The sequence below is a fragment of the Lissotriton vulgaris genome, chromosome 1_1 (assembly GCF_964263255.1).
Source record: "Lissotriton vulgaris chromosome 1_1, aLisVul1.2, whole genome shotgun sequence".
Lineage (NCBI taxonomy): Eukaryota > Metazoa > Chordata > Amphibia > Caudata > Salamandridae > Lissotriton > Lissotriton vulgaris.
In genome coordinates, this window is record NC_141685.1 from 1,371,756,980 (window position 1) to 1,371,783,641 (window position 26,662).

At 42.3% G+C, this 26,662-nt stretch overlaps 7 non-coding genes across 7 annotated transcripts; all 7 read right to left on the minus strand.

Annotated features, from left to right (window-relative positions):
• Positions 1–1,915: 1,915 nt before the first annotated feature.
• TRNAS-AGA (transfer RNA serine (anticodon AGA)) lies at positions 1,916–1,997 on the minus strand. The gene has a single exon. It is a non-coding gene; the product is annotated as a tRNA-Ser (tRNA).
• Positions 1,998–3,496: 1,499 nt separating this feature from the next.
• On the minus strand, positions 3,497–3,568 carry TRNAH-GUG (transfer RNA histidin (anticodon GUG)). The gene has a single exon. It is a non-coding gene; the product is annotated as a tRNA-His (tRNA).
• A 2,891-nt stretch (positions 3,569–6,459) lies between these two features.
• Positions 6,460–6,531, minus strand: TRNAH-GUG (transfer RNA histidin (anticodon GUG)). The gene has a single exon. It is a non-coding gene; the product is annotated as a tRNA-His (tRNA).
• Positions 6,532–7,820: 1,289 nt separating this feature from the next.
• Positions 7,821–7,902, minus strand: TRNAS-AGA (transfer RNA serine (anticodon AGA)). The gene has a single exon. It is a non-coding gene; the product is annotated as a tRNA-Ser (tRNA).
• A 2,858-nt stretch (positions 7,903–10,760) lies between these two features.
• Positions 10,761–10,842, minus strand: TRNAS-AGA (transfer RNA serine (anticodon AGA)). The gene has a single exon. It is a non-coding gene; the product is annotated as a tRNA-Ser (tRNA).
• Positions 10,843–13,702: 2,860 nt separating this feature from the next.
• On the minus strand, positions 13,703–13,784 carry TRNAS-AGA (transfer RNA serine (anticodon AGA)). The gene has a single exon. It is a non-coding gene; the product is annotated as a tRNA-Ser (tRNA).
• A 9,929-nt stretch (positions 13,785–23,713) lies between these two features.
• TRNAH-GUG (transfer RNA histidin (anticodon GUG)) lies at positions 23,714–23,785 on the minus strand. The gene has a single exon. It is a non-coding gene; the product is annotated as a tRNA-His (tRNA).
• Positions 23,786–26,662: the final 2,877 nt, after the last annotated feature.

A 26,662-nucleotide genomic window follows, 5' to 3' on the forward strand; every position in this document is an offset into this window, starting at 1 on the left:
AATGTGAGGTCTGCCCCTCTCATAGGTTAGCATTGGGTATTCCCTTATACTTTTTGGGGGGTAATTCCATATCAGAGAGGAGAAGCTTTATTTATTTATTGATAAATCCTATCTACTGGTGAGGTTGGATTTAATCTTACTATTGTATAAATGCCATTTTTAGAGAGTGAGCATTTCTCTGCACTTACTGCTCTATTTGCATCAAAACCTGTCTTCAATTGATGTCTGGATTGGGCTGCGAGACAGCTACATATGTGCATTCCCTGTAGACAGCCACAAGACAGGTCACTCAACTGCAACTGCATTCATCTGCATTCTGATTGGCCTGGGGAGAGGTCCGCTCCCCTTACCGCAAATATGTTCAAGAACGATAATTTATGTCAGTAAGTACAGTATACCTACATCTTATAATCATGTGTGTTTAAATAATTTGTCGTTAGATCGTTTAAATATTGAAAAGGATCTGTTTTTGATAGACATTTTACAAAAACAACTGGTACATTTGGGAATTCTGTAAAGGAAAAACCCAACTGCCGTGACATTGCCAAACACAATGCCGTGACTCGGATTCGAACCGAGGTTGCTGCGGCCACAACGCAGACTACTAACCACTATACGATCACGGCGAGCTACTTGGGCTCAATAACGTACAGTGACATGAAGAAATTATAATTCGGAACACTCAGGGCTACTCCTGTGATAGGCTGAATGTGTTCATTGCTTCCTCATTCCTTATACAAAGGCTTTATCTCCTCAGTGGTTGATAGGCTGAAACCGTTTCCTGGCCGCCTGCTTGTGAACTGGCAGGAGTCAAAGATCACACATACACTGGTGGGCCTGTGATGGGACACCAATGCAGAGAAACACACCTGGCGCAGATATTCTATTCTGTTTATTAGACCTGCATCTCCCCTGTACCTCCTCAAGCCATCTGTATGTGAAGCAAGAAAGAGTTAAGGAACGGTTCATCTACACTTTTATTGGGAGGATGCTGCCGTGAGCTCCTCTCAGCTAATCACACAAACAGCAGTAAAGCAAGATGACTACACAGTTAGGGGGGACTGCATGGTTAGGTTTTTGAGGAATTATTGAAACTGACCTCAGTGACCCATAATCAGAGCTGTGGCTAATGACTGCATGCCTAATTATGATGAAGCAAGCACCATGGCTCGTAGGGGCCCCACAACACACTTTTCTTAGCTCATTGAATTAAAGTATAAACTTCTGCCATGTGTGAGTGGTAAAGGCTCGTTAATTTTGTTGCTTTTCAAATTCACGTCTGACAACAAGACGAAGGAACAATGGGGCATCAGACACTTTGGAAAGTAGCCACCAACCGCAGAGAAAGAGAGAAAGAGGGAAAAGACAGTATGAGGTGTGGAGAAAACAGCAGCAGGTACAAGGAGCTCAAATGAGATTAATGGCGCCTAAATAGAGCACATAAAGGAACAGTTACAAATCTAAGAAAAGGGAAAGAAAAGACTAGGAAAAAACACAGAAAGAGCTTGTAGATGAAATTCTCTTCCAGGAACAGCAGGTTAATGAGAAATTACACAGGGAGCAGTTAAGCTTGTAACTCGGGGAGAATAGAAAAGAAAATGCAGTTTTATGAAGTGTGTTTGCCTAATTCAGCTAGTACTTTTATTTTATTTCTCTATTTGCTTCTTTTATTGGTAAAGTAAGTTTCAAGGGCATGCACAGGTATGACCGAGAGAGCCAGGGTATAATAATTTGAAGCGTTTGCACCAGCACTAATGAAGGACGAGAGTTATAGCAAAGATATGAAAGGGGGAGCAATAATAAATATGTGATATGGCAATAGTGACACCAAAATAAGCCACCTATTTATAAAACTGACATGGAAGAAAAACTAAAGATTAACTTCTGAAATTGTAGCCGATGTTAAAAAGATTCTCGTTGTCGGCAGGATTCGAACCTGCGCGGGGAGATCCCAATGGATTTCTAGTCCATCGCCTTAACCACTCGGCCACAACAACTGACTGTAAGGTGTGTGCACATAATCTGTATGCAAGTTTTCAAGGTGTCCCACAGCAAATTCCTGATATTCTGCAATGCACTTTTTAAAAATAATGTTTTTTTCAGCAGGCACATTCTCTCCTGAAAACAAAAATTGCATGCGTTTATCTCTAGTTTGGAATACTATAGGCTTGCATGCATACTCTCATGGGTCACTCAAGTTTTTTGGACCCTATTGCACTCTGTTTTCGTGCTGCTTTTAGTATATGGCCCATATTACAGAAGTCTACCATCTTTGAGTATTTGAGGCTCCTTTGTAAGTGCTTTATATTTTTTCCTTGAAGAGCTATATAATAAAGGGGTCCGGGAAAGATTGCATTTATGGAAGATAAAAGAAGGCCCATTTGTCTCACCAAATGCTGTAGAGAAACCTGATGTTTTACTCATGTTATCCTTAGTTCGTTTTTGTTAGACCTTGCATTCTTAAGGTGGTCCCAACCCCACCTTATTGCTTTTCACCTCCGCATTTTGCTGTATCTTTTTGTTGGCCTTAGGACTCTGATCACTTTATCGCTACTAATCAGTGCTGAAGTGCACGTGCTTCTTCCCTAATCATGTGTATAATTGGAGTATACCTGACTGACAGATTTAATTTACTTGAAAGCCCCTTGTAAAGTGGTATACCATATACCCAGGGACTGATTGTGCCGCCCAAAGAAATAGCATTTCAAACCTGTCTCAAGCCTGCTACTGCAGTGCCTGTGCTGCAGTGTACTGCCACTTCGACTTGGCATTTAAAACTACTTGCCAAGCCTTAAACTCCAATTTTATTACATATCAGTAACCCCTAAGGTAGGCCCTAGGTAGTCCTAGGGGCATCATGCTATGTAAGTAAAAGGTAAGACATGTACTGTGGTAGTTTGTATGTCCTATTAGTATCAAACAGTCTATTACATTTTTCACTACTGTGAGATCTGCCCCTCTCATAAGTTAGCATTGGGTATTCCCTTATACTTTTTGGGGGGTAATTCCATATCAGAGAGGAGAAGCTTTATTTATTTATTGATAAATCCTATCTACTGGTGAGGTTGGATTTAATCTTACTATTGTATGAATGCCATTTTTAGAGAGTGAGCATTTCTCTGCACTTACTGCTCTATTTGCATGAAAACCTGTCTTCAATTGACGTCTGGATTGGGCTGCGAGACAGCTACATATGTGCATTCCCTGTAGACAGCCACAACACAGGTCACTCAACTGCAACTGCATTCATCTGCATTCTGATTGGCCTGGGGGAGAGCTCCGCTCCCCTTACCGCAAATATATTCAAGAATGATAATTTATGTCAGTAAGTACAGTATACCTACATCTTATAATCATGTGTGTTTAAATAATTTGTCGTTAGATCGTTTAAATATTGAAAAGGATCTGTTTTTAATAGACATTTTACAAAAACAACTGGTACATTTGGGAATTCTGTAAAGGAAAAACCCAACTGCCGTGACATTGCCAACCACAATGCCGTGACTCGGATTCGAACCGAGGTTGCTGCGGCCACAACGCAGAGTACTAACCACTATACGATCACGGCGAGCTACTTGGGCTCTATAATGTACAGTGACATGAAGAAATTATAATTCGGAACACTCAGGGCTACTCCTGTGATAGGCTGAATGTGTTCATTGCTTCCTCATTCCTTATACAAAGGCTTTATCTCCTCAGTGGTTGATAGGCTGAAACCGTTTCCTGGCCGCCTGCTTGTGAACTGGCAGGAGTCAAAGATCACACATACACTGGTGGGCCTGTGATGGGACACCAATGCAGAGAAACACACCTGGTGCAGATATTCTATTCTGTTTATTAGACCTGCATCTCCCCTGTACCTCCTCAAGCCATCTGTATGTGAAGCAAGAAAGAGTTAAGGAACGGTTCATCTACACTTTTATTGGGAGGATGCTGCCGTGAGCTCCTCTCAGCTAATCACACAAACAGCAGTAAAGCAAGATGACTACACAGTTAGGGGGGACTGCATGGTTAGGTTTTTGAGGAATTATTGAAACTGACCTCAGTGACCCATAATCAGAGCTGTGGCTAATGACTGCATGCCTAATTATGATGAAGCAAGCACCATGGCTCGTAGGGGCCCCACAACACACTTTTCTTAGCTCATTGAATTAAAGTATAAACTTCTGCCATGTGTGAGTGGTAAAGGCTTGTTAATTTTGTTGCTTTTCAAATTCACGCCTGACAACAAGACGAAGGAACATTGGGGCATCAGACGCTTTGGAAAGTAGCCACCAACCGCAGAGAAAGAGAGAAAGAGGGAAAAGGCAGTATGAGGTGTGGAGAAAACAGCAGCAGGTACAGGGAGCTCAAATGAGATTAATGGCGCCTAAATAGAGCACGTAAAGGAACAGTTACAAATCTAAGAAAAGGGAAAGAAAAGACTAGGAAAAAACACAGAAAGAGCTTGTAGATGAAATTCTCTTCCAGGAACAGCAGGTTAAGAGAAATTAAACAGGGAGCAGTTAAGCTTGTAACACGGGGGAGAATAGAAAAGAAAATGCAGTTTTATGAAGTGTGTTTGCCTAATCCAGCTAGCACTTTTATTTTATTTCTCTATTTGCTTCTTTTATTGGTAAAGTAAGTTTCAACTGCATGCACAGGTATGACCGAGAGAGCCAGGGTATAATAATTTGAAGCGTTTGCACCAGCGCTAATGAAGGACGAGAGTTATAGCAAAGATATGAAAGGGGGAGCGATCATAAATATGTGATATGGCAATAGTGACACCAAAATAAGCCACCTATTTATAAAACTGACATGGAAGAAATACTAAAGGTTAACTTCTGAAATTGTAGCCGATGTTAAAAAGATTCTCGTTGTCGGCAGGATTCGAACCTGCGCGGGGAGACCTCAATGGATTTCTAGTCCATCGCCTTAACAACTCGGCCACAACAACTGACTGTAAGGTGTATGCACATAATCTGTATGCAAGTTTACAAGGTGTCCCACAGCAAATTCCTGATATTCTGCAATGCACTTTTAAAAAATAATGTTTTTTTCAGCAGGCACATTCTCTCGTAAAAACAAAAATTGCATGCGTATATCTCTAGTTTGGAATACCATAGGCTTGCATGCTTGAATACCATAGGCTTGCATGCATACTCTCATGGGTCACTCAAGTTTTTTGGACCCTATTGCACTCTGTTTTCGTGCTGCTTTTAGTATATGGCCCATATTACAGAAGTCTACCATCTTTGAGTATTTGAGGCTCCTTTGTAAGTGTTTATATTTTTTCCTTGAAGAGCTATATAATAAAGGGGTCCGGGAAGGATTGCATTTATGGAAGATAAAAGAAGGCCCACTTGTCTCACCAAATGCTGTAGAGAAACCTGATGTTTTACTCATGTTATCCTTAGTTCGTTTTTGTTAGACCTTGCATTCTTAAGGTGGTCCCAACCCCACCTTATTGCTTTTCACCTCCGCATTTTGCTGTATCTTTTTGTTGGCCTTAGGACTCTGATCACTTTATCGCTACTAATCAGTGCTGAAGTGCACGTGCTTCTTCCCTAATCATGTGTATAATTGGAGTATACCTGACTGACAGATTTAATTTACTTGAAAGCCCCTTGTAAAGTGGTATACCATATACCCAGGGACTGATTGTGCCGCCCAAAGAAATAGCATTTCAAACCTGTCTCAAGCCTGCTACTGCAGTGCCTGTGCTGCAGTGTACTGCCACTACGACTTGGCATTTAAAACTACTTGCCAAGCCTTAAACTCCAATTTTATTACATATCAGTAACCCCTAAGGTAGGCCCTAGGTAGTCCTAGGGGCATCATGCTATGTAAGTAAAAGGTAAGACATGTACTGTGGTAGTTTGTATGTCCTAGTAGTATCAAACAGTCTATTACATTTTTCACTACTGTGAGGTCTGCCCCTCTCATAGGTTAGCATTGGGTATTCCCTTATACTTTTTTGGGGGTAATTCCATATCAGAGAGGAGAAGCTTTATTTATTTATTGATAAATCCTATCTACTGGTGAGGTTGGATTTAATCTTACTATTGTATAAATGCCATTTTCAGAGAGTGAGCATTTCTCTGCACTTACTGCTCTATTTGCATTGAAACCTGTCTTCGATTGACGTCTGGATTGGGCTGCGGGACAGCTACATATGTGCATTCCCTGTAGACAGCCACAACACAGGTCACTCAACTGCAACTGCATTCATCTGCATTCTGATTGGCCTGGGGGAGAGCTCCGCTCCCCTTACCGCAAATATGTTCAAGAACGATAATTTATGTCAGTAAGTACAGTATACCTACATCTTATAATCATGTGTGTTTAAATAATTTGTCGTTAGATCGTTTAAATATTGAAAAGGATCTGTTTTAATAGACATTTTACAAAAACAACTGGTACATTTGGGAATTCTGTAAAGGAAAAACCCAACTGCCGTGACATTGCCAACCACAATGCCGTGACTCGGATTCGAACCGAGCCTGCTGCGGCCACAACGCAGAGTACTAACCACTATACGATCACGGCGAGCTACTTGGGCTCAATAACGAACAGTGACATGAAGAAATTATAATTCGGAACATTCAGGGCTACTCCTGTGATAGGCTGAATGTGTTCATTGCTTCCTCATTCCTTATACAAAGGCTTTATCTCCTCAGTGGTTGATAGGCTGAAACCGTTTCCTGGCCGCCTGCTTGTGAATTGGCAGGAGTCAAAGATCACACATACACTGGTGGGCCTGTGATGGGACACCAATGCAGAGAAACAAACCTGGCGCAGATATTCTATTCTGTTTATTAGACCTGCATCTCCCCTGTACCTCCTCAAGCCATCTGTATGTGAAGCAAGAAGGAGTTAAGGAACGGTCCATCTACACTTTTATTGGGAGGATGCTGCCGTGAGCTCCTCCCAGCTAATCACACAAACAGCAGTAAAGCAAGATAACTACACAGTTAGGGGGGACTGCATGGTTAGGTTTTTGAGGAATTATTGAAACTGACCTCAGTGACCCATAATCAGAGCTGTGGCTAATGACTGCATGCCTAATTATGATGAAGCAAGCACCATGGCTCGTAGGGGCCCCACAACACACTTTTCTTAGCTCATTGAATTAAAGTATAAACTTCTGCCATGTGTGAGTGGTAAAGGCTTGTTAATTTTGTTGCTTTTCAAATTCACGTCTGACAACAAGACGAAGGAACATTGGGGCATCAGACGCTTTGGAAAGTAGCCACCAACCGCAGAGAAAGAGAGAAAGAGGGAAAAGACAGTATGAGGTGTGGAGAAAACAGCAGCAGGTACAAGGAGCTCAAATGAGATTAATGGTGCCTCAGTAGAGCACGTAAAGGAACAGTTACAAATCTAAGAAAAGGGAAAGAAAAGACTAGGAAAAAACACAGAAAGAGCTTGTAGATGAAATTCTCTTCCAGGAACAGCAGGTTAGGAGAAATTACACAGGGAGCAGTTAAGCTTGTAACACGGGGGAGAATAGAAAAGAAAATGCAGTTTTATGAAGTGTGTTTGCCTAATCCAGCTAGTACTTTTATTTTATTTCTCTATTTGCTTCTTTTATTGGTAAAGTAAGTTTCAAGTGCATGCACAGGTATGACCGAGAGAGCCAGGGTATAATAATTTGAAGCGTTTGCACCAGCGCTAGTGAAGGACGAGAGTTATAGCAAAGATATGAAAGGGGGAGCGATAATAAATATGTGATATGGCAATAGTGACACCAAAATAAGCCACCTATTTATAAAACTGACATGGAAGAAATACTAAAGGTTAACTTCTGAAATTGTAGCCGATGTTAAAAAGATTCTCGTTGTCGGCAGGATTCGAACCTGCGCGGGGAGACCCCAATGGATTTCTAGTCCATCGCCTTAACCACTCGGCCACAACAACTGACTGTAAGGTGTGTGCACATAATCTGTATGCAAGTTTTCAAGGTGTCCCACAGCAAATTCCTGATATTCTGCAATGCACTTTTAAAAAATAATGTTTTTTTCAGCAGGCACATTCTCTCGTAAAAACAAAAATTGCATGCGTATATCTCTAGTTTGGAATACCATAGGCTTGCATGCATACTCTCATGGGTCACTCAAGTTTTTTGGACCCTATTGCACTCTGTTTTCGTGCTGCTTTTAGTATATGGCCCATATTACAGAAGTCTACCATCTTTGAGTATTTGAGGCTCCTTTGTAAGTGCTTTATATTTTTTCCTGGAAGAGCTATATAATAAAGGGGTCCGGGAAAGATTGCATTTATGGAAGATAAAAGAAGGCCCACTTGTCTCACCAAATGCTGTAGAGAAACCTGATGTTTTACTCATGTTATCCTTAGTTCGTTTTTGTTAGACCTTGCATTCTTAAGGTGGTCCCAACCCCACCTTATTGCTTTTCACCTCCGCATTTTGCTGTATCTTTTTGTTGGCCTTAGGACTCTGATCACTTTATCGCTACTAATCAGTGCTGAAGTGCACGTGCTTCTTCCCTAATCATGTGTATAATTGGAGTATACCTGACTGACAGATTTAATTTACTTGAAAGCCCCTTGTAAAGTGGTATACCATATACCCAGGGACTGATTGTGCCGCCCAAAGAAATAGCATTTCAAACCTGTCTCAAGCCTGCTACTGCAGTGCCTGTGCTGCAGTGTACTGCCACTACGACTTGGCATTTAAAACTACTTGCCAAGCCTTAAACTCCAATTTTATTACATATCAGTAACCCCTAAGGTAGGCCCTAGGTAGTCCTAGGGGCATCATGCTATGTAAGTAAAGGTAAGACATGTACTGTGGTAGTTTGTATGTCCTAGTAGTATCAAACAGTCTATTACATTTTTCACTACTGTGAGGTCTGCCCCTCTCATAGGTTAGCATTGGGTATTCCCTTATACTTTTTGGGGGGTAATTCCATATCAGAGAGGAGAAGCTTTATTTATTTATTGATAAATCCTATCTACTGGTGAGGTTGGATTTAATCTCACTATTGTATAAATGCCATTTTCAGAGAGTGAGCATTTCTCTGCACTTACTGCTCTATTTGCATTGAAACCTGTCTTCGATTGACGTCTGGATTGGGCTGCGAGACAGCTACATATGTTCATTCCCTGTAGACAGCCACAACACAGGTCACTCAACTGCAACTGCATTCATCTGCATTCTGATTGGCCTGGGGGAGAGCTCCGCTCCCCTTACCGCAAATATGTTCAAGGACGATAATTTTTGTCAGTAAGTACAGTATACCTACATCTTATAATCATGTGTGTTTAAATAATTTGTCGTTAGATCGTTTAAATATTGAAAAGGATCTGTTTTACTAGACATTTTACAAAAACAACTGGTACATTTGGGAATTCTGTAAAGGAAAAACCCAACTGCCGTGACATTGCCAACCACAATGCCGTGACTCGGATTCAAACCGAGCCTGCTGCAGCCACAACGCAGAGTACTAACCACTATACGATCACGGCGAGCTACTTGGGCTCAATAAGGTACAGTGACATGAAGAAATTATAATTCGGAACATTCAGGGCTACTCCTGTGATAGGCTGAATGTGTTCATTGCTTCCTCATTCCTTATACAAAGGCTTTATCTCCTCAGTGGTTGATAGGCTGAAACCGTTTCCTGGCCGCCTGCTTGTGAACTGGCAGGAGTCAAAGATCACACATACACTGGTGGGCCTGTGATGGGACACCAATGCAGAGAAACAAACCTGGCGCAGATATTCTATTCTGTTTATTAGACCTACATCTCCCCTGTACCTCCTCAAGCCATCTGTATGTGAAGCAAGAAGGAGTTAAGGAACGGTCCATCTACACTTTTATTGGGAGGATGCTGCCGTGAGCTCCTCCCAGCGAATCACACAAACAGCAGTAAAGCAAGATAACTACACAGTTAGGGGGGACTGCATGGTTAGGTTTTTGAGGAATTATTGAAACTGACCTCAGTGACCCATAATCAGAGCTGTGGCTAATGACTGCATGCCTAATTATGATGAAGCAAGCACCATGGCTCGTAGGGGCCCCACAACACACTTTTCTTAGCTCATTGAATTAAAGTATAAACTTCTGCCATGTGTGAGTGGTAAAGGCTTTTTAATTTTGTTGCTTTTCAAATTCACGTCTGACAACAAGACGAAGGAACATTGGGGCATCAGACGCTTTGGAAAGTAGCCACCAACCGCAGAGAAAGAGAGAAAGAGGGAAAAGGCAGTATGAGGTGTGGAGAAAACAGCAGCAGGTACACAGAGCTCAAATGAGATTAATGGCGCCTAAGTAGAGCACGTAAAGGAACAGTTACAAAATTAAGAAAAGGGAAAGAAAAGACTAGGAAAAAACACAGAAAGAGCTTGTAGATGAAATTCTTTTCCAGGAACAGCAGGTTAAGAGAAATTACACAGGGAGCAGTTAAGCTTGTAACACGGGGGAGAATAGAAAAGAAAATGCAGTTTTATGAAGTGTGTTTGCCTAATCCAGCTAGCACTTTTATTTTATTTCTCTATTTGCTTCTTTTATTGGTAAAGTAAGTTTCAAGTGCATGCACAGGTATGACCGAGAGAGCCAGGGTATAATAATTTGAAGCGTTTGCACCAGCGCTAATGGAGGACGAGAGTTATAGCAAAGATATGAAAGGGGGAGCGATAACAAATATGTGATATGGCAATAGTGACACCAAAATAAGCCACCTATTTATAAAACTGACATGGAAGAAATACTAAAGGTTAACTTCTGAAATTGTAGCCGATGTTAAAAAGATTCTCGTTGTCGGCAGGATTCGAACCTGCGCGGGGAGACCCCAATGGATTTCTAGTCCATCGCCTTAACCACTCAGCCACAACAACTGACTGTAAGGTATGTGCACATAATCTGTATGCAAATTTTCAAGATGTCCCACAGCAAATTCCTGATATTCTGCAATGCACTTTTAAAAAATAATGTTTTTTTCAGCAGGCACATTCTCTCGTAAAAACAAAAATTGCATGCGTATATCTCTAGTTTGGAATACCATAGGCTTGCATGCATACTCTCATGGGTCACTCAAGTTTTTTGGACCCTATTGCACTCTGTTTTCGTGCTGCTTTTAGTATATGGCCCATATTACAGAAGTCTACCATCTTTGAGTATTTGAGGCTCCTTTGTAAGTGCTTTATATTTTTTCCTTGAAGAGCTATATAATAAAGGGGTCCGGGAAGGATTGCATTTATGGAAGATAAAAGAAGGCCCACTTGTCTCACCAAATGCTGTAGAGAAACCTGATGTTTTACTCATGTTATCCTTAGTTCGTTTTTGTTAGACCTTGCATTCTTAAGGTGGTCCCAACCCCACCTTATTGCTTTTCACCTCCGCATTTTGCTGTATCTTTTTGTTGGCCTTAGGACTCTGATCACTTTATTGCTACTAATCAGTGCTGAAGTGCACGTGCTTCTTCCCTAATCATGTGTATAATTGGAGTATACCTGACTGACAGATTTAATTTACTTGAAAGCCCCTTGTAAAGTGGTATACCATATACCCAGGGACTGATTGTGCCGCCCAAAGAAATAGCATTTCAAACCTGTCTCAAGCCTGCTACTGCAGTGCTTGTGCTGCAGTGTACTGCCACTTCGACTTGGCATTTAAAATTACTTGCCAAGCCTTAAACTCCAATTTTATTACATATCAGTAACCCCTAAGGTAGGCCCTAGGTAGTCCTAGGGGCATCATGCTATGTAAGTAAAAGGTAAGACATGTACTGTGGTAGTTTGTATGTCCTAGTAGTATCAAACAGTCTATTACATTTTTCACTACTGTGAGGTCTGCCCCTCTCATAGGTTAGCATTGGGTATTCCCTTATACTTTTTTGGGGGTAATTCCATATCAGAGAGGAGAAGCTTTATTTATTTATTGATAAATCCTATCTACTGGTGAGGTTGGATTTAATCTTACTATTGTATAAATGCCATTTTTAGAGAGTGAGCATTTCTCTGCACTTACTGCTCTATTTGCATTGAAACCTGCCTTCGATTGACGTCTGGATTGGGCTGCGAGACAGCTACATATGTGCATTCCCTTTAGACAGCCACAACACAGGTCACTCAACTGCAACTGCATTCATCTGCATTCTGATTGGCCTGGGGGAGAGCTCCGCTCCCCTTACCGCAAATATGTTCAAGAACGATAATTTACGTCAGTAAGTACAGTATACCTACATCTTATAATCATGTGTGTTTAAATAATTTGTCGTTAGATCGTTTAAATATTGAAAAGGATCTGTTTTTAATAGACATTTTACAAAAACAACTGGTACATTTGGGAATTCTGTAAAGGAAAAACCCAACTGCCGTGACATTGCCAACCACAAAGCCGTGACTCGGATTCGAACCGAGGTTGCTGCAGCCACAACGCAGAGTACTAACCACTATACGATCACGGCGAGCTACTTGGGCTCGATAACGTACTGTGACATGAAGAAATTATAATTCGGAACACTCAGGGCTACTCCTGTGATAGGCTGAATGTGTTCATTGCTTCCTCATTCCTTATACAAAGGCTTTATCTCCTCAGTGGTTGATAGGCTGAAACCGTTTCCTGGCCGCCTGCTTGTGAACTGGCAGGAGTCAAAGATCACACATACACTGGTGGGCCTGTGATGGGACACCAATGCAGAGAAACACACCCGGCGCAGATATTCTATTCTGTTTATTAGACCTGCATCTCCCCTGTACCTCCTCAAGCCATCTGTATGTGAAACAAGAAAGAATTAAGGAACGGTCCATCTACACTTTTATTGGGAGGATGCTGCCGTGAGCTCCTCCCAGCTAATCACACAAACAGCAGTAAAGCAAGATGACTACACAGTTAGGGGGGACTGCATGGTTAGGTTTTTGAGGAATTATTGAAACTGACCTCATTGACCCATAATCAGAGCTGTGGCTAATGACTGCATGCCTAATTATGATGAAGCAAGCACCATGGCTCGTAGGGGCCCCACAACACACTTTTCTTAGCTCATTGAATTAAAGTATAAACTTCTGCCATGTGTGAGTGGTAAAGGCTTGTTAATTTTGCTGCTTTTCAAATTCACGTCTGACAACAAGATGAAGGAACATTGGGGCATCAGACGCTTTGGAAAGTAGCCACCAACCGCAGAGAAAGAGAGAAAGAGGGAAAAGACAGTATGAGGTGTGGAGAAAACAGCAGCAGGTACAAGGAGCTCAAATGAGATTAATGGCGCCTCAGTAGAGCACGTAAAGGAACAGTTACAAATCTAAGAAAAGGGAAAGAAAAGACTAGGAAAAAACACAGAAAGAGCTTGTAGATGAAATTCTCTTCCAGGAACAGCAGGTTAGGAGAAATTACACAGGGAGCAGTTAAGCTTGTAACACGGGGGAGAATAGAAAAGAAAATGCAGTTTTATGAAGTGTGTTTGCCTAATCCAGCTAGCACTTTTATTTTATTTCTCTATTTGCTTCTTTTATTGGTAAAGTAAGTTTCAAGTGCATGCACAGGTATGACCGAGAGAGCCAGGGTATAATAATTTGAAGCGTTTGCACCAGCGCTAATGAAGGACGAGAGTTATAGCAAAGATATGAAAGGGGGAGCGATAATAAATATGTGATATGGCAATAGTGACACCAAAATAAGCCACCTATTTATAAAACTGACATGGAAGAAATACTAAAGGTTAACTTCTGAAATTGTAGCCAATGTTAAAAAGATTCTCGTTGTCGGCAGGATTCAAACCTGCGCGGGGAGACCCCAATGGATTTCTAGTCCATCGCCTTAACCACTCGGCCACAACAACTGACTGTAAGGTGTGTGCACATAATCTGTATGCAAGTTTTCAAGGTGTCCCACAGCAAATTCCTGATATTCTGCAATGCACTTTTAAAAAATAATGTTTTTTTCAGCAGGCACATTCTCTCCTAAAAACAAAAATTGCATGCGTCTATCTCTAGTTTGGAATACCATAGGCTTGCATGCATACTCTCATGGGTCACTCGAGTTTTTTGGACCCTATTGCACTCTGTTTTCGTGCTGCTTTTAGTACATGGCCCATATTACAGAAGTCTACCATCTTTGAGTATTTGAGGCTCCTTTGTAAGTGCTTTATATTTATTCCTGGAAGAGCTATATAATAAAGGGGTCCAGGAAGGATGGCATTTATGGAAGATAAAAGAAGGCCCACTTGTCTCACCAAATGCTGTAGAGAAACCTGATGTTTTACTCATGTTATCCTTAGTTCGTTTTTGTTAGACCTTGCATTCTTAAGGTGGTCCCAACCCCACCTTACTGCTTTTCACCTCCGCATTTTGCTGTATCTTTTTGTTGGCATTAGGACTCTGATCACTTTATCGCTACTAATCAGTGCTGAAGTGCACGTGCTTCTTCCCTAATCATGTGTATAATTGGAGTATACCTGACAGACAGATTTAATTTACTTGAAAGCCCATTGTAAAGTGGTATACCATATACCCAGGGACTGATTGTGCCGCCCAAAGAAATAGCATTTCAAACCTGTCTCAAGCCTGCTACTGCAGTGCCTGTGCTGCAGTGTACTGCCACTTCGACTTGGCATTTAAAACTACTTGCCAAGCCTTAAACTCCAATTTTATTATATATCAGTAACCCCTAAGGTAGACCCTAGGTAGTCCTAGGGGCATCATGCTATGTAAGTAAAAGGTAAGACATGTACTGTGGTAGTTTGTATGTCCTAGTAGTATCAAACAGTCTATTACATTTTTCACTACTGTGAGGTCTGCCCCTCTCATAGGTTAGCATTGGGTATTCCCTTATACTTTTTGGGGGGTAATTCCATATCAGAGAGGAGAAGCTTTATTTATTTATTAATAAATCCTATCTACTGGTGAGGTTGGATTTAATCTTACTATTGTATAAATGCCATTTTTAGAGAGTGAGCATTTCTCTTCACTTACTGCTCTATTTGCATGAAAACCTGTCTTCAATTGACGTCTGGATTGGGCTGCGAGACAGCTACATATGTGCATTCCCTGTAGACAGCCACAACACAGGTCACTCAACTGCAACTGCATTCATCTGCATTCTGATTGGCCTGGGGGAGAGCTCCGCTCCCTTTACCGCAAATATGTTCAAGAACGATAATTTATGTCAGTATGTACAGTATACCTATATCTTATAATCATGTATTTTTAAATAATTTGTCGTTAGATCGTTTAAATATTGAAAAGGATCGGTTTTAATAGACATTTTACAAAAACAACTGGTACATTTGGGAATTCTGTAAAGGAAAAACCCAACTGCTGTGACATTGCCAACCACAATGCTGTGACTCGGATTCGAACCGAGGTTGCTGCGGCCACAACGCAGAGTACTAACCACTATACGATCACGGCGAGCTACTTGGTCTCAATAACGTACAGTGACATGAAGAAATTATAATTCGGAACACTCACGGCTACTCCTGTAATAGGCTGAATGTGTTCATTGCTTCCTCATTCCTTATACAAAGGCTTTATCTCCTCAGTGGTTGATAGGCTGAAACCGTTTCCTGGCCGCCTGCTTGTGAACTGGCAGGAGTCAAAGATCACACATACACTGGTGGGCCTGTGATGTAACACCAATGCAGAGAAACACACCTGGCGCAGATATTCTATTCTGTTTATTAGACCTGCATCTCCCCTGTACCTCCTCAAGCCATCTGTATGTGAAGCAAGAAAGAGTTAAGGAACGGTCCATCTACACTTTTGTTGGGAGGATGCTGCCGTGAGCTCCTCCCAGCTAATCACACAAACAGCAGTAAAGCAAGATAACTACACAGTTAGGGGGGACTGCATGGTTAGGTTTTTGAGGAATTATTGAAACTGACCTCAGTGACCCATAATCAGAGCTGTGGCTAATGACTGCATGCCTAATTATGATGAAGCAAGCACCATGGCTCGTAGGGGCCCCACAACACACTTTTCTTAGCTCATTGAATTAAAGTATAAACTTCTGCCATGTGTGAGTGGTAAAGGCTTGTTAATTTTGTTGCTTTTCAAATTCACGTCTGACAACAAGACAAAGGAACATTGGGGCATCAGACGCTTTGGAAAGTAGCCACCAACCGCAGAGAAAGAGAGAAAGAGGGAAAAGACAGTATGAGGTGTGGAGAAAACAGCAGCAGGTACAAGGAGCACAAATGAGATTAATGGCGCCTAAATAGAGCACGTAAAGGAACAGTTACAAATCTAAGAAAAGGGAAAGAAAAGACTAGGAAAAAACACAGAAAGAGCTTGTAGATGAAATTCTGATCCAGGAACAGCAGGTTAAGAGAAATTACACAGGGAGCAGTTAAGCTTGTAACACGGGGGAGAATAGAAAAGAAAATGCAGTTTTATGAAGTGTGTTTGCCTAATCCAGCTAGCACTTTTATTTTATTTCTCTATTTGCTTCTTTTATTGGTAAAGTAAGTTTGGAGGTGCGGAGGCGCTGTTCGCCGAGAGTACCTGGCGCCGATGGTGTCTGCAACCCACCGCTAAGACCGGAGACAGGAGACCAAGGCTAGCTGAGGAGAGGAGAGGAGAGAGAACACGGACAACGCGGAGGTGGCCTGAGGCGGTGAGCGGGAGCGGAGGAGCGACGTCGAGATTTACAGGAGATGGCGAGAACCCGCGGGTGAGAGGCATAGCAGGGAGGAGGAATAAAAGGGAAAGAAAACTATTGTGGCAGCACTCGAAGCGGCGCACCTGACTTTAAAATGGCGGCCGCTTGAGACACAAGTAGTCCTTCCTCTCTCTGCAGGAAGTAAACAACCAAGAGGCAAGAAAGGGAAAAAGGACAAATAGGGTCTAAACAGAGAAGAAGGAGCCTATAACTGAGTCCAAGTCGAGACAAGAAATGGAAAATGGACTAATTGAAAGAAAGAATGAAAAGAGAAAAAGCCCCTGCCTATAGTAAGCACCAAAACGGCGGACATTTTGTAATACCCAGTTTTCAAACGTTTTAGAGCACAATAAGGGCTGTATAATTACTGCTACCTGAAATCACAACTAACAAAGTGCCAAGAAAATTAACTGGAAGAGAAACTGGCATGACTACTATATTAGAAGGAAATTACTAATAATAGATAAACTTGGATTTAACACTACCTTTGAAGAAAAATGTACCTAATGAGATATCTATGCATGCCACGATTTAACTCTAACCCCTGGAACATATAAGAGACTTATAGAGAAAAGCCACCATAAGATCTATAACACGAATCAAATATGGGCGAAAGGTACCGAGACGACTCAAACGCCCAGGTCATAAAATATCCATCTAATTTATCTAAAAACTGAGCCAAAAAATTTAAGCACAATACCCTGAAGAAAAACGCGGACTCACTGTTCGCCGACCCATACTTTAATTCAGATAAAGGCACTATAACGCATGACTTGATCTTTTACACTAATAAAACGGCTAAATGGCGCAATGCCTTCACAAGAACGCTCAACATAAAAGGTACGAAAAACATCCCACATGGCACAAAAATAATGACCTCACCATCAAGAAGATGCAGAGCAGAACTATGCATCACCATATATAAAACCGGAATAGTGCTGATACAGGCAGCGAACAGTGAACTCATGAAGTTCGACAAGATATTCCCTTCTATAAAAGAATCACTAGAGGGCTTAAGACACCAAATACACCCAACCCCACCAGAAGTCACTCATGATACGATTTATATCAATCGAACGGGAGGCTGCGTGGAGCCAGCTACTAAACCTGGAAAGAAAACTGAAACAGGAGAGATTATATCGAAAAATAAGACAGAACGGACAGGAAGATCGACGAGTCTTGAGAATAAAGAACAAGACCAACTCCAAAGAGAAGAGCCGACACCGCTTCCAAACACCGAGCCTTCCCACGCAGAACACACAGTGGTGCCGAGTGAACCACTCGATGTAAACCAAGAAACAGATAAGATAGGAGACAACAACCGTGCGCTACCTACCACTAATACTATACTAAAACCAGGTAGAACCTCACCTACAAAAACTCTCCTCTCTTTACATAACTCAGACAACTCACACAACATCCCAAGAAGGAATGGAACAGACGACCAAACAGAGGATATACAGGAAATGACTGAGGCACTAAGAAAAGATCGAAAACCGAGAAAAGCGACATACAACCCCTGGACACACAGGCTAACCATCCCAAAGAAACTAATCAGGAACCAGAAGGCTACTAATGATCTTCAGAAACTAGTCAGCAACATGACACAAATCACAATTAGTACTCTACAAGCGATGAAAGAAATACTGGAAATGACAGCAAGCACCCATTCTAAGATCACAAATATTCAAGATCTTGTACACTCCATACATAGAAAGAGCAAAGAAATTGACATATCACTAGCAAATAGGAACAACCGACCAAAAAGGACGAAGGCCCTGTCGAAGGAAGATGCCATTGCCTTACTCTAATCCTATGAATCGCCTGATCATGAAGAAGAGGAGAACATCAAAACAGTTCCGATTGACCCTAATAGAGCATCAAGAAAGAACGATAGGAAACTTAACCATAACAACTTACAACAAGTCCTGCTTAATTCCGAACACGAAACGCTGAAGATTAAGAACCCTGGGAAACAACTGACATGCCTCCTACTCAACTGTCGATCGGCTACAAAACATGCGTCAGACATAGCAGACCTCATCATCAACAAAGAAATTGATCTGGCAATTCTTACAGAAACGTGGCTATCGGAATCATCATCCCCAACCATGGATCTCTTAGTACCACCTGAATATAGCATTGTGAGACTAGATAGACCTATAAAGACGGGAGGAGGAATTGCCTGCATTCACCGATCAGAGATAGAGGTCAATCAAATTCAATCTGACCCTCTAGAATCTTGCGAATACTTAGGTCTCAATATAAAATCAGCAACGAATCAAAGATGCAATCTACATGCGTTTTACCACCCACCAGGAGAGAACGCTAAGTTCATAGAACAGTAAATGGAGATCATTATGACCAACTCTAACACGAATGCCAATAACATATTCTTAGGAGATTTTAACTTACACTGGGACGACTGCAATGACAAGCTAGTCAACACGCTTAAGGATTTCCTTGTTGAGCTAAAACTCAACCAAGCATGCACAGAACCCACACACTCAAAAGGAGCAACACTTGACTGGATTATTTCAGATATCAAAAATACATCAATCCTCTCAATAGCCCCATGTGACTGGTCGGACCACTATGCAATAAAATTCCGGATACCCATATTGAAAAAGGGCAAGACTGTTCAACCTGCCAATGTTAAAAAATGGATCCGAGACACTAGAGACACTAATATTGAACTACTAGTACAAAGCTGTGAGAGTGACTTAAAGCCACCCAGCAACTTACAGAATGCAAACGAGTTGACAGAGCATTATATAACCTCAATCGGGAACATCGTCAACAACACCATGCCATTAAAACTAAAAAGAATAACGGAAAAGACGAAGAATCCATGGTTTGACGGATCATTGAACGAAGATAGGCGCAAACTAAGAATGGCCGAAAGAAAATGGAGACAAAACCCTTCATCCCCTGAGCTGAAAGCCCTCAGAAAAATTAGAAACCAATATAACAAAAAGATCATCAACTCCAAAAAGGAATTCATAAGATCGGAACTGGATAATGCCAAAAACAGACCACGGAAACTGTTTGAAATCCTGAAACAACAATCAAACAAACTAACCAAAACAGCGCATGAAAACGTAAAAACATCCATAAGTAGCGAGGAATTTTCTATATTTTTCACGGAAAAACCAAAGCGCTGGAAACGGAGCTCTTAAGCGCAGCAAATAACCTCCCCATTCAACCACTGACTACGAACGATCCCAATTCGACTACAGTGTGTAGCACAACAAAAAACAATGTAAACTGGGACATATTCGAATTATACAATCAGAACATGATCGCCAAAATGCTCGTGAAAATCAAACCCAACAACCACTACCAAGATCCCCTACCTGCGAAATGCTTAAGAGAAATCAGCCACATTGTGGTGCCAATCTGGACCAAAATAATAAATGCATCACTGTCACAAGGGACCCTCCCAGACTGTCTAAAAACTGGTCAAGTTGTTCCATTGATCAAAAAACCTACTGCAGATGCTACAAACCCGAACAACTTTCGACCAGTAACCAACGTCCCTCTATTGGCCAAACTAATTGAGAAATGCGTGCAGGGCCAGCTGAGCCAACACATCAACAAGTTTTCCCTACTAGATGATTGCCAATCAGGATTCAGATCAGGGCATAGCACGGAAACAGCGATCCTCCATATTGTCGACGACGCGCTACTGGCTCTTGATCAAAATCAAGCATGCTTGCTAATTCTCCTGGACCTGTCATCGGCATTTGACACAGTAAATCACGAAGCTTTACTGGCCAGGCTACAAGACAGGATGGGAGTGTCTGGAAATGTGTTGAAATGGTTCGAATCTTTCCTACGGAACAGAACACAACGTTTCCTGGTCAATCATTCAATTTCACCATCCTGCCCTAACTCAATCGGAGTCCCACAAGGATCGACATTATCCCCTGATCTGTTTAACTTGTATGTTGAACCTCTTACAACAATTCTCAGTAACTCACAGGTATCTTATCATATGTATGCGGATGACACGCAAATATATATAAAGATCACCTCCCTTGAAGACATTGAGCGAATGAATGAAATATTAAAAAGGGCATTGCAATGGCTAACTACCAATCTTCTGAAGCTAAATGCTCAAAAAACAGAATTCTTACTAATCTCTCCACCAAAGTGCGTTACGGAAATAAAGGAATGGACCAAGTTGGTGACTGCGCTCAACTGCACCCCAACTCTAGTCAACTCAGCTAAGTCGCCAGGAATCACTTTAGACGAGAGTCTTGACATGAAAACTCATATTAATTCAATCGCAAAAAACGCCCGCTTCCACCTGAACTACCTAAGAAAATTGAAACCATTCATCTCTGAAGCAGATCTGAAACTGGTAATCCAATCTTTAGTCATCTCTAGGATTGAATATGGTTGCACCACCTTAGCAGGTCTACCAAAAACATCCACAGCACCACTAAAAGCCTGCCTCAATGCTGCGGCGAGACTCATCACCGGATCTAGGAAGTTTGACCACATCTCCCCTCACCTGAAAGCGTTGAATTGGCTACCCTATGAGGCCAGAATTCAACTAAAGATAGCATGTATCACCCACAGAGCACTCCACTAAAATACTCCTAGATACCTATCCAAGAAAATTGAGCTATCAGGAGGCAACAGACCAGCCAGGAGTGCCAAAGAGTTGGTGCTGCGCCCAGCCATATTCAGAAAGAAAAAAACTTATGACAGAGCGTTCTCAGGAGCTGCCCCCAGGATTTGGAATTCATTGCCTCCAAGCATTAGGAAGATTCCTAATACCTCAAAATTTAAGCGAGAAGTGAAGAGCTTCTTAATGAGTAAATACCTTATATAGACAAGGTTATGTCTCACTATGAGATCGAATGCTAGCAGAAAGGGAAGGACTGCCGTGAATTAGATGAAAGATAATGATGGTCTGATACTGTCGACTTTCCTTTTGTAACTAAACTGTATACCAATTGCTACCTCTTGTCAAAACTAATTCATACAACTATCTCACATCCTGATACTATATAACCGCTACCTCATAGGTATGACAAAAAGGACAAATGACATAACCTCATGTTGTAAAGTTAATTTGTATTATAATCGACGAACCTGAGTGGAATGTAGTTACTTAAGCACTCACTATAGCCATATAACTATCTACCTCATATCTATTTGTTTGTTTAATGGTTATCTTCTTGTTAATATTTAAACTACTTTTATGTGAAGCGCTCTGATACCCACGGGTCTTGTTCGCGCTATATAAAACTTTAAATAAATAAATAAATAAATAAATAAATAAGTTTCAAGTGCATGCACAGGTATGACCGAGAGAGCCAGGGTATAATAATTTGAAGCGTTTGCACCAGCGCTAATGAAGGACGAGAGTTATAGCAAAGATATGAAAGGGGGAGCGATAATAAATATTAGATATGGCAATAGTGACACCAAAATAAGCCACCTATTTATAAAACTGACATGGAAGAAATACTAAAGGTTAACTTCTGAAATTGTAGCCGATGTTAAAAAGATTATCGTTGTCGGCAGGATTCGAACCTGCGCGGGGAGACCCCAATGGATTTCTAGTCAATTACCTTAACCACTCGGCCACAACAACTGACTGTAAGGCGTGTGCACATAATCTGTATGCAAGTTTTCAAGGTGTCCCACAGCAAATTCCTGATATTCTGCAATGCACTTTTTAAAAATAATGTTTTTTTCAGCAGGCACATTCTCTCCTAAAAACAAAAATTGCATGCGTATATCTCTAGTTTGGAATACCATAGGCTTGCATGCATACTCTCATGGGTCACTCAAGTTTTTTGGACCCTATTGCACTCTGTTTTCGTGCTGCTTTTAGTATATGGCCCATATTACAGAAGTCTACCATCTTTGAGTATTTGAGGCTCCTTTGTAAGTGCTTTATATTTTTTCCTTGAAGAGCTATATAATAAAGGGGTCCGGGAAAGATTGCATTTCTGGAAGATAAAAGAAGGCCCACTTGTCTCACCAAATGCTGTAGAGAAAGCTGATGTTTTACTCATGTTATCCTTAGTTCGTTTTTGTTAGACCTTGCATTCTTAAGGTGGTCCCAACCCCACCTTATTGCTTTTCACCTCCGCATTTTGCTGTATCTTTTTGTTGGCCTTAGGACTCTGATCACTTTATCGCTGCTAATCAGTGCTGAAGTGCACGTGCTTCTTCCATAATCATGTGTATATTTGGAGTATACCTGACTGACAGATTTAATTTACTTGAAAGCCCCTTGTAAAGTGGTATACCATATACCCAGGGACTGATTGTGCCGCCCAAAGAAATAGCATTTCAAACCTGTCTCAAGCCTGCTACTGCAGTGCCTGTGCTGCAGTGTACTGCCACTTCGACTTGGCATTTAAAACTACTTGCCAAGCCTTAAACTTCAATGTTATTACATATCAGTAACCCCTAAGGTAGGCCCTAGGTAGTCCTAGGGGCATCATGCTATGTAAGTAAAAGGTAAGACATGTACTGTGGTAGTTTGTATGTCCTAGTAGTATCAAACAGTCTATTACATTTTTCACTACTGTGAGGTCTGCCCCTCTCATAGGTTAGCATTGGGTATTCCCTTATACTTTTTGGGGGGTAATTCCATATCAGAGAGGAGAAGCTTTATTTATTTATTGATAAATCGTATCTACCGGTGAGGTTGGATTTAATCTTACTATTGTATAAATGCCATTTTTAGAGAGTGAGCATTTCTCTGCACTTACTGCTCTATTTGCATGAAAACCTGTCTTCAATTGACGTCTGGATTGGGCTGCGAGACAGCTACATATGTGCATTCCCTGTAGACAGCCACAACACAGGTCACTCAACTGCAACTGCATTCATCTGCATTCTGATTGGCCTGGGGGAGAGCTCCGCTCCCCTTACCGCAAATATGTTCAAGAACGATAATTTATGTCAGTATGTACAGTATACCTACATCTTATAATCATGTGTGTTTAAATAATTTGTTGTTAGATCGTTTAAATATTGAAAAGGATCTGTTTTTAATAGACATTTTACAAAAACAACTGGTACATTTGGGAATTCTGTAAAGGAAAAACCCAACTGCTGTGACATTGCCAACCGCAATGCCGTGACTCGGATTCGAACCGAGGTTGCTGCGGCCACAACGCAGAGTACTTACCACTATACGATCACGGCGAGCTACTTGGTCTCAATAACGTACAGTGACATGAAGAAATTATTATTCGGAACACTCAGGGCTGCTCCTGTGATAGGCTGAATGTGTTCATTGCTTCCTCATTCCTTATACAAAGGCTATATCTCCTCAGTGGTTGATAGGCTGAAACCGTTTCCTGGCCGCCTGCTTGTGAACTGGCAGGAGTCAAAGATCACACATACACTGGTGGGCCTGTGATGTGACACCAATGCAGAGAAACACACCTGGCGCATACATTCTATTCTGTTTATTAGACCTGCAACTCCCCTGTACCTCCTCAAGCCATCTGTATTTGAAGCAAGAAAGAGTTAAGGAACGGTCCATCTACACTTTCATTGGGAGGATGCTGCCGTGAGCTCCTCCCAGCTAATCACACAAACAGCAGTAAAGCAAGGTAACTACACAGTTAGGGGGGACTGCATGGTTAGGTTTTTAAGGAATTATTGAAACTGACCTCAGTGACCCATAATCAGAGCTGTGGCTAATGACTGCATGCCTAATTATGATGAAGCAAGCACCATGGCTCGTAGGGGCCCCACAGCACACTTTTCTTAGCTCATTGAATTAAAGTATAAACTTCTGCCATGTGTGAGTGGTAAAGGCTTGTTAATTTTGTTGCTTTTCAAATTCACGTCTGACAACAAGACGAAGGAACATTGGGGCATCAGACGCTTTGGAAAGTAGCCACCAACCGCAGAGAAAGAGAGAAAGAGGGAAAAGGCAGTATAAGGTGTGGAGAAAACAGCAGCAGGTACATGGAGCTCAAATGAGATTAATGGCGCCTAAATAGAGCACGTAAAGGAACAGTTACAAATCTAAGAAAAGGGAAAGAAAAGACTAGGAAACACACAGAAAGAGCTTGTAGATGAAATTCTCTTCCAGGAACAGCAGGTTAAGAGAAATTACACAGGGAGCAGTTAAGCTTGTAACACGGGGGAGAATAGAAAAGAAAATGCAGTTTTATGAAGTGTCTTTGCCTAATCCAGCGAGCACTTTTATTTTATTTCTCTATTTGCTTCTTTTATTGGTAAAGTAAGTTTCAAGTGCATGCACAGGTATGACCGAGAGAGCCAGGGTATAATAATTTGAAGCGTTTGCACCAGCGCTAATGGAAAGGGGCGACCACTCGGTCCCCCCGAACGTATGGTGGAGTACCCCGATCCCCCCGGGAAGCCATCTTGGGCGGGAGGCGAGTCTCGGCTGGTATGCCAGAAGCGGCGTAGCCGGGGCGCGCTTTGTTCCCGCCCTAGAGTGGGTTGTCCTAGACACTGAAGCCGCCAACCACGCCCCCGGAGGCGGGCGGAGGCGGGTTTACGCCCGCCCGAAGAAGGATAAAAGGAGCAACAAGCCAGAGAAGCATCCTCTTGTTCCTGTGCTCTGAAGCTGCACCTCCCCGCTGCACGTGAGCTCGAGACGGAACGAAGAGCCAATTTTGAGCGTTGTAATTTTTGTCTTTGTTTTACAGATATCTTCGTGTGAAAATGCCGGGCAAGAAGGTCGGAAAGCGGGTCGGTACCGATCAGATGCTCCGCATGCTCATAAAAGAGGTAGCCGATTTGAAGAAGCAGATGGCGGCAAAGAACGGGGAGGGAGGACCGAAGTGAATCGTCGGACCAGCATTGCCGGGAGTAGCCCCTAGCGGGAGAAGCAAGATGTCCAAGAGGGGGGCACTTGGGGGGGAGGCCCCGGTTCCCGATACACCGATAGAGGAGCCAATCTCGGTTCCGAAGGAGGGGCATCCGATCCCCGTGGTGGTTACCCCTGTGAACGGGGATGATATGCCTCCAGAGTTGGCGGCGCAACTGGCAGCGTGGTTGGGTAAAGATAGTGAGGGCGCCACGGCTGACGACGCCAGGGCAGTAATGAGACAACTGCGGGAATCTAGAGAGGCTGCGAAAGCACCATCTTCTGTTCCCCCACAGGTTCCGGTGGCTGGGAATGCAGCAGGCGCGAGTTCGGCAGCAAGTACGGCACCTAGTGCAGGTAAGCGGTTACTGCCGATTGCGGGGGAAGGGTCTGTACCCTCACGAAGGGAGAAAGTGGCCCAGCATGTTCCACTTGAAATTAAGGAAAAGATTTGGGCCGATAAGTATGTGAACATGTTTTCTTTGCTTACTGACCATTACGAGATGGAGCATGTGAAGGGCCAAAAAGAGCTTATGCATCCGAGTGTTTGGCGCGCTAAAATGGCCGCCTTTAAGGTCGACGAAAACATAGGTACTTGGGGCAGAGCATTTGGCATTTTTACCTCCATTATGGGTGAGCGAAGGCCTGAGTTGTTGACAGAGTTACCTATTTATCAGACACGTATCATGGAGTATTCTCTAGCATACGAGGGCAATCAGTGGTTTTGTTACGACAATATTTTTAGGAAGGCTAAGGAGCACGACCCAGCTCTAACATGGGATTGTTATGACTCCATTTCTTGGCAGAAGATGGAGAATTCAGGCATGTTAAAAGTACCATTGTCGGGGAGTAACGGGGGTGAGTCTTCCCGCCAATCCTCTGGGACACCCTTTCGGACGGGTGCAGGTAACGAGCACCACTCGAAGTCGAGTGGCAACGCAGGTAAAAGGGGGATTTGTTGGAATTTTAACAGGGGAAAATGTACGAGGCCCCAGGGGTCATGCAAGTTTAGACATGAATGTGGGGGGTGTGGACAGTCCTCTCATCCTGAGACCATGTGCAGAGCCAAGACGGGTGATAACGGTGGTAGGGGAAGCGCCAAACAGGTCTGAAATAGGCCGAGGGGTGCCTTTACCTACCCCGATTGATACCATGGCAATGATTCCTTGGCTCAACGAATACCCGGATCATGTTTCCGCTGGAGTGTTGCGAGACGGTTTTTCATATGGTTT